Raw genomic sequence first — 8,074 nt, forward strand, 5'->3', positions numbered from 1 at the left:
ACGAGATCCCATCTTGGGGCCTGTTCGGGAGCTCCGTCGGAGGGGGCATCGATCACGGAGGGCTTCTACATCAAACACCATAGCCTCTCCGATGAAGTGTGAGTAGTTTAACTCAGACCTTCGGGTCCATAGTTATTAGCTAGATGGCTTCTTCTCTCTTTTTGGATCTCAATACAAAGTTCTCCCCCTCCGTTGTGGAGATCTATTCGATGTAATCTTATTTTGCGGTGTGTTTCTTGAGACCGATGAATTGTGGTTTATGATCAAGTTTATGTATGAGCAATATTTGAATCTTCTTTGAATTCTTTTATGTATGGTTGGTTATCTTTGCAAGTCTATTTGAATTATCAATTTGGTTTGGCATACTAGATTGATCTTTCTTGCAATGGGAGAAGTGCTTAGCTTTGGGTTCAATCTTGCGGTGTCCTTTCCCAGTGACAGTAGGGGCAGCAAGGCACGTATTGTATTGTTGCCATCGAGGATAACAAGATGGTTTTTTTATCATATTGCATAAATTTATCCCTCTACATCATGTCATCTTTCTTAAGGCGTTACTTTGTTCTTATGAACTTAATACTCTAGATACATGCTGGATAGCGGTCGATGTGTGGAGTAATAGTAGTAGATGCAGGCAGGAGTCGGTCTACTTGTCTCGGACGTGATGCCTATATACATGATCATACCTAGATATTTTCATAACTATGCTCAATTCTGTCAATTGCTCAACAGTAATTTGTTCACCCACCGTAAATACTTATGCTCTTGAGAGAAGCCACTAGTGAAACCTATGGCCCCTGGGTCTATCTTCATCATATTAATCTTCCAACACTTAGTTATTTCCTTTGCTTTTTACTTTGCTTTTATTTTACTTTGCATCTTTATCATAAAAATACCAAAAATCTTATCTTATCATATCTATCAGATCTCACTCTCGTAAGTGATCGTGTAGGGATTGACAACCCCTTATCGTGTTGGTTGCGAGGATTTATTTGTTTTGTGTAGGTGCGAGGGACTCGCGCGTAGCCTCCTACTGGATTGATACATTGGTTCTCAAAAACTAAGGGAAATACTTATGCTACTTTGCTGCATCACCCTTTTCTCTTCAAGGGAAAACCAACGCAGTGCTCAAGAGGTAGCATAGACCCCGAGCCTAAGGCGCGCTCGGGCTTGGATTCGAGGCGAAGCCAAAGGGTCAAGCGTGGAGCGCCGCGGGCCCCCAAACACTACTAGGGAAAACCTTATACATAAAATTTTAGCAGTACCGCGATACAAAAAGAGACGCTACTGCAAGTTATCAGTAGCGCGGGAACAAAACAAGTGCTACTGCTGCACAGTTAGCAGTAGCGCAGCCCAGTAAAACCACGCTGCCACTAAAATCGACAGCCAATATCCACCACCCTAGATTTAGCAGCAGCGCTCTCCTGCTACCTGCACTACTGTTAAGTGAATAGCTATAGCGAGGTGAGATACCGCACTGTACTACTAGGGTGTCCACCCCACCCCACACCACACCAGCACACCGACCCCGATCGACCCCCACCCCACCAAACTCTCTCTCTCTCTCTCTCTCCCTCTCCTCTCATCCACAGCCGCCGCCGCACTCATCCGCCCGGCGATCCCACCGGCCGGCGCCCTTCGCCCTCATCCTCTCCACCTTCCCCTACCTTCTATCCATCTATATGCCCCTAGACTAGATCGAGCAGGCGGGCCGTCAGATCGGGACCGGTCATGCCCACGGCGGGGCATCTGGATCCGCGCCGCCGTCGATCCAGGACGCGACGTTCGGCTCCTTCTCCACATCCACGCCAAGGTTGACGAGGAGTGAGGGGGCTTCCTCCCCGCGCTCTCTCCCGGGACGCCGCCATGCATGCCATCGAGCTCCGACCCCGCCGCCGCCGGCATCTCTGACCCATGACGAGCAGCTCAGTCAAGGTATCACCCCCCCCCTCTCCCCCCTTTCTCTCTCTCTCTCTCTCTAATCGCATCTGATTGGGGCTTCTCTCCAGAACTAGTGCGCGAAGGATTTTTCCCCCTTTCTTCTTCCCCGAGCACGAATCCATGGCAGCACGCAGCACAGGTTTGTCCCGGTCGTTGGCGTCTTCGTGGCCCCGCCACAAACCTTGGTCCTTCGATCCTGTACAGAGAGTCGTCGTATGCGTACGACCCGCCGCTCAATTGCAGAATACCCCTCGATGGATTTCCTGGGAGAAAATATAACAAATGCACGCTAAGGACGGTAAGATTTTCTGCAGTGCTCTCTTTTTTCTGGTTGGTAGAGCAAGATTTTGTAGTTTATTTCCATTGCATTTGCTATGTTTGTCGGTAGGGCTATGTCAGGCCAGTGAGAAGCATGAGAAAAAAAAGTATTTTGTATCGGGAGTACCTTTTTTATCAGTGACAATTTGTCTGAATATTATCTGAAAAATGCAAGTGTTTGTCTGTCTGAAATCAGTCCGTATGTGTGTTTTCAGTTTGACAGCAAAACAAAATTCTGCCATACGCCACAACAACATGAAGCAATGAACTTGGCTTTCAGATCAACATCCATCATATACAAAAGATTATATAATATGCACTAGAGTCTTTCTAGTTAGTCAGACTGATTTTGACATATTCTAAAACATAAACTGAAGTTTAACATGTCCAAAAGACAGCTACAGCCACTAGATGTTTGACATCATCTTCACCTGTCCAAAAGACAAAGCTACAACCATTTTTTCATGTCCAAAGACACAGGTTTTAACATGATGTTTCACATCAACTCCCATGTCCCCAAAACCAACCTCCCAAACCACCAAACTAGGCGCCAGGGGGTGCTTTGCCCAGTTTAAGCAGGTTCAGGGGATTAAGTAGGGCAAAATCAAGTCCAGGGGGTGATGTGGTCTAAATGTGAGAGTTCAAGGGGCTATATACATTTAACTCAAAAATCAATCTGTATGTGCCCATGTCTTGATCTTCTGTGCAATAATGTGTCTACCATCCAGGACGGGATCAATCAATCCCCAAATAACACTTCACGCCTATGCATAATCATGCCTGGATGAGATAAAACAGGATGGCAGAGCAATTATTGGTGAAACTGTTGAATTACTTACACACATGATAGAAAAATAATAATTATGAGCTGGTTCTCGTTTTCATTTAGCAGGCCTTGTTTGTTCCCTGCTGCATGCATGCACGCAGGCACAACTTTGTTTGCTTTTGCCTCTGTTCAGACCTGTTGTTGCGGGGCTGCTAGCTTTGGTGCCACGAACAAATTAAGCTTCTTACTCCTTGATCTCAGGCCCATCGTTGCCTTGCCTGCTTTCTAGTGCTTTGTTCTAGCCTCCAAAATAATTTTTCATTTCGTTCTGCTTGCTTGCTATCATCTGAAAGTGTTGTTCTCATCACCAACCCCAGATGGGTGGGGCTGGCAAGGATGTCTTAGACCACTGTCCAGTTGGGATGAATCTGGTTCAGTTAAAAACTGCACTGTCAAATCTGGACAGCCAGCTTCTAGGTGAAAAATGAGTTAGTTATTCTCAGAATTTCGAGTTGCCTCTATATGAAATTTGTAAAGCAAGTTCCAAGCTTTCCGTAGAGTATTTATTTGCGTCGTTTGGATGTATGGTTTGAGAGCAGCCATCGTTTTAGTTTGCTGTCCCAAAAGTTAGTATCCCGAGCGCATTCTTTTCGTATGCCAGTTTACGGCCTTGTAGAGGTTGTTTTAAAAAAAAGTTTCAATATGAATTTTGTAGAGGGTTTGTAGTAGATTGCAAAGCCGATTTCAGTTTCAGTTTGCTCCACCGCTGTGAAAGGTGGAGGAGCCTAGATTGCAAGGCCGATTTCAGTTTCAGTTTCGATCGAGCCTAGATTGCAAGCCTGATTTTAATACTAGCACTCTCCATGTAGCTCCTCAATAATTGTAGTCAATTGGTTGGACAGTCTTCTTGTTTTCATCATTTTTTTCTAGTTATATACGTAGTTGGCTGGGATTATAATGCTATCTTTGCTTACTGTTAACTGTCCAAATTGATGTAGGAAGATAAACAGTTGTTGATCGCTTCCACGATTAGCACCAACTAAGTTTCCTTAGATGTTTGCACCTTAGAAAGTGGTATCTGCTTAATATGAAGATCATTTTTCAGTTCTGTATCTGTAATATTACAAGTAAGAATGGATATTGGCTATCAAGAGTCTCAACTTTATCTCATTTACTGAATGCAGACGCAGCATCTTCACTTCTTTCCTTGCACATTCCTGTTAAGGAAGCAAAGGTAACCCTGCTATCCTGGTATATACAGATAGAATAAAAATATAATACAATATTTGACTACCAATGAAACACATAGAATTAGTTGTTGAACACGAACGATATGGGAAGTTCTCCTTAAGGGATCACGATGTTTTCCTACTTATTCTCCATAGGGCAATTTTACTGCCTGGTGGTTGTTATGAAATTGGATTCTTTTAGCCGTATTATCCTTTGAACATCTATATGAAATGATCTAAGTTTAAGTATATTTAGTTTTGAAGAAAACTAAAGGCAATTAATGTGAAAATTAGATATGTCCTATTACCTGGCAATATATAGTTCATCTAGGCTTGGTTGGCAATATATGTTATCTAGACATTAATTTCATTAGTTTGTAGCTATTACATAGGCGATCTCTTGTTAATAGAAATCACTCACTTTTTTGTTTTCGTATATTTATTCCCGTAGCTACTGTACATCACAACATGCAAGGAAATATATGTCTGCTGAAATTTAATTTTATTTGTTCTTTGCTCTTTACAGAAATCTTGGGTTCTTAAATGGGAGAAGCACATAAGGGAGAAGAAGATGATTGCAAGGATGGAGAGGGAGCAAATCATTTGGAGGCATAGAATGCCACTGTTTGGTGTTTTATGCATTTTTGTTTGCTTTTAATTGTGTTTGCACTAGTTGGGAATAAGTGACGGCAATAAGTGTAGATGTATGGATATGCTCTAATGCTCCTGGTTTACTATAAATCTTCGATTTGGAATGATGTGTAATGCTGCTGGTTTATTACAAATCTGGGCTTGTTTTAGTTGTTAGAATTGTATGCATAAAATGGAATTGATGGATTTTATTTTTTAATTCCTAATTAGTTAGTAGTAGTGTGGGGGTGAAATGGAGCGCTACTACTATTCAGGATACTAGTAGCGTGTGGTACTTGAGACGCGCTACTGCTATTTCATTAGTAGTAGCACGGGTGACATCTGCGCTACTAGTAAAATGTTAGTAGTAGCGCGGGTTTACCCCCACGCTACTACTAACTATTAGTTGTAGCATGATACTAGTAGTGCGGGTACCCGCGCTGCTAGTAGCCTTTTTCCTAGTAGTGAAAGCATGCGGCCTCGGTTAACGCATGGTGGTTGATTGGATGTGGGCATCTTTGCTTTCTCATGCTGCCTCGGCAACTGCCCGACTTGACAAGTCCCTGCCACATGCAAGAAATGACATCATTATCTGTGATCGTGGGGGTGTTGGTTGGCCTTCTCCTGCTATAAATGGGGAGGGGGCAGAGCCCCCGTCGCCCATCTCTTCCCATTCCGCTCGCTTCTTCTTCCTCTGCTCCACCACCGACTCTAATGGCGCCGTCGAAGAGGTTCTCCCCCGCGGAGAAAGGAAAGGCCCCTCGTGAAGGGCCCGGCTCCCTAGCGCCTAAACGGGGACGTGGCCGCCCCGTAAGCACACCACAGCTCCCGCCGTGGCCCCCTGCTCCCGGGGTGGCGGTGCTGCGCATGGCGGGGGTGGATCCAGTCGTGGTAGCCCCGTCGATGAGGGGAGACGTGCCGTGGTCACACGACCTACCCGGCCACGCTTTCGCTCAGCAGAGGTGCTACCGGAGTTCGTTGTCTGATCGGTGGATCCGACTGGCAACTGGCTCGAGCTTCCGCGCTTCTTTGCCAATGAGCTCCCGGCCTCTGGTTCAGGTGGGCTCTGACTGCAGGAGGACGGTTGCTGCAGCAGGGCCTCCTGGGTTGTGGTTGAAGTCTGAGCCGTGGGCAACATAGCTCTGGCTCACGGTTGGCAGACGTTCGCCCGCGCGCGTGGCCTGGGTAAGCAGTGCAGCCTCCACTTCAGGTATGACGGTGATGCGACCCTCTACGTGAGGGCGTTGGGGGAAGATGGTCGTTGCACCGGGTGCTGCCCCGAGATGAACGACGGCAAGGAGGTGCTCGGCCTCGACGATGGCCGCAACGAGGGTGAGCCCACCGGCCGCGCCTCATCCAGCTACGGCGGCTCTTCTCTTGGCGAAATCTCCAGTAGTGGCGGCTACGACCAGCCGCCGCGCCCGCTTTGAAGGTGGTAGCGGGTTGTCTAGTCGTCGCGCCTCCGTGAAGCGCGAGGAGGGGTCCGGCTGAGCTTGGGACGTCGCTGGAGGCCTGCCCCCGTGGTCCTTTGTAACGCTGCTTTTGTTTTGTTCCCCCTTTCTTTCTTGCATCAAAATGAAACCAGTATGGGCCCGGAGGGGCGTGTATCGAACTGTGATTCCTCAGTCATTACGCTATGCTTGTTATTTCTATGTTGTGTCGCTATTTCGTGTGGACATATCTTAGCCTGGCGCGTTCGGGGCAGCCTCTTCTTCACGAGGCACTTGTCTCCTCGTGCCCGTCTTGGTTTAGTGGTTGCTCAGGAACTGCAAAAAAATTTGTTAGGAAGCTCGCTAGGAGACTTATCGTTCACCCGAGCCTTGACCCAGTGCTTCATATCGCGGTACCCGAGGGGCACGAATTAGGAGAGATGTGCCGGTGGTGGGCTTGAACGAGGGTGCCTTATGAGAAGGCAGACCGAAGGCAAAGAGAAGGACCAACGTAGGAAAAAGAAACCCTCACGAAGGCACTGGCCTAGCCCCTTCGCGAGGTATGTGAGAGAGAGAGAGAGCTCAAGCGAACTAGATTCAGAAAAGGCGGCAAAAGGCGACAAAACCAAATTAGCAAGGGACACCAGAAGCAAACTTCGATTAAGAGAAGGCGAGCCAACTACGGAAAGCAAATGAAAAGCCGCGTCCGTCACCTAGCCTAGTCTTCGACATCTTCTCACCAGCGCGGAGCTAAGTGCTTCCACTAGGCATGGGAGGGAGCCCCCGAGGCCCGAGGGCGGCTCTCTGGAGACTCCGGGGCGTGTACAACCTCACTCATTATTACGTGAGTGTCACGGGCGGCGATTCTTCATAGGCACCGGGCCTTCTTCACAGGCATTGGGCCTTTCTTCACAGGCACCGGGCCTTCTTCACAGGCACCGGGCCTTCTTCACAGGCACTGGGCCTTTCTTCACAGGCACCGTGCCTTCTTCACACGCACTGGGCCTTGCTTCATGGGTAGAACTTCCGGAGGTGCTGGATGTTCCAGGCGTTCAGGACGGGCACTCGGTCCTGCGTCTCCAGGCGCGCGGTGCCAGGCCTGGAAATATGGACGACCCTAAACGGGCCCTCCCACATGGGTGAGAGCTTGTGCAACCCCTCCCTGGAGAGGACCCGCCTCAGGACGAGGTCGCCTACCTCAAGCGTCCTGGAGCGGATGTTGCGGCAGTGGTACCACCGCAGCGCCTGCTGGTACCTTGCCGCCCTTAGTGCAGCTTCGCGGCGTCGTTCCTCCCCTGGTACGAGGTCCATCCCCCACCTGGCGTCCTGATGCGTTTCATCAAATGCCAGGACCCGTGTAGAGCGATGCTTGACCTCGTGAGGGAGGACCGCTTCGGCTCCATAGACAAGGAAGAATGGGGTGTCGCCCGTCGGCTTCATGGCGGTGGTGCGGATGGAGCACATCACGGACTGGAGCTCGTCGTGCCAGCCCCTGCCACATGCCTCGATCTTCTTCTTGAAGGTCCTAGTCCTGAGGCCTCTCAGGACCTCCGTGTTGGCGCATTCAGCCTGGCCATTGCTCCTGGGGTGCGCCACCAAGCGTAGCAGATCTGCGTTCCAAGGTTAGCACAGTATGTTTTGAAGAGGTTACTGGTGAACTGCGAGCCGTTGTCGGTGATGATGCGGTTGGGGACCCCGAAACGGCTCACGAGGCCCTTGTTGAATTTAACCGCGGAACCGTCTGGGATGGTGCGGATAACTTC

The 8,074-nt window shown here is 48.6% G+C and overlaps 1 long non-coding RNA gene across 1 annotated transcript; it reads left to right on the forward strand.

Annotated features, from left to right (window-relative positions):
- The first annotated feature begins 1,501 nt into the window (after window positions 1-1,501).
- Window positions 1,502-5,058, forward strand: LOC119354984. Its single transcript, XR_005171377.1, has 4 exons — window positions 1,502-1,932; window positions 2,007-2,236; window positions 4,207-4,256; window positions 4,778-5,058. It is a non-coding gene; the product is annotated as an uncharacterized LOC119354984 (long non-coding RNA).
- Window positions 5,059-8,074: the final 3,016 nt, after the last annotated feature.

This window comes from Triticum dicoccoides, chromosome 2A (genome assembly GCF_002162155.2).
Source record: "Triticum dicoccoides isolate Atlit2015 ecotype Zavitan chromosome 2A, WEW_v2.0, whole genome shotgun sequence".
NCBI lineage: Eukaryota > Viridiplantae > Streptophyta > Magnoliopsida > Poales > Poaceae > Triticum > Triticum dicoccoides.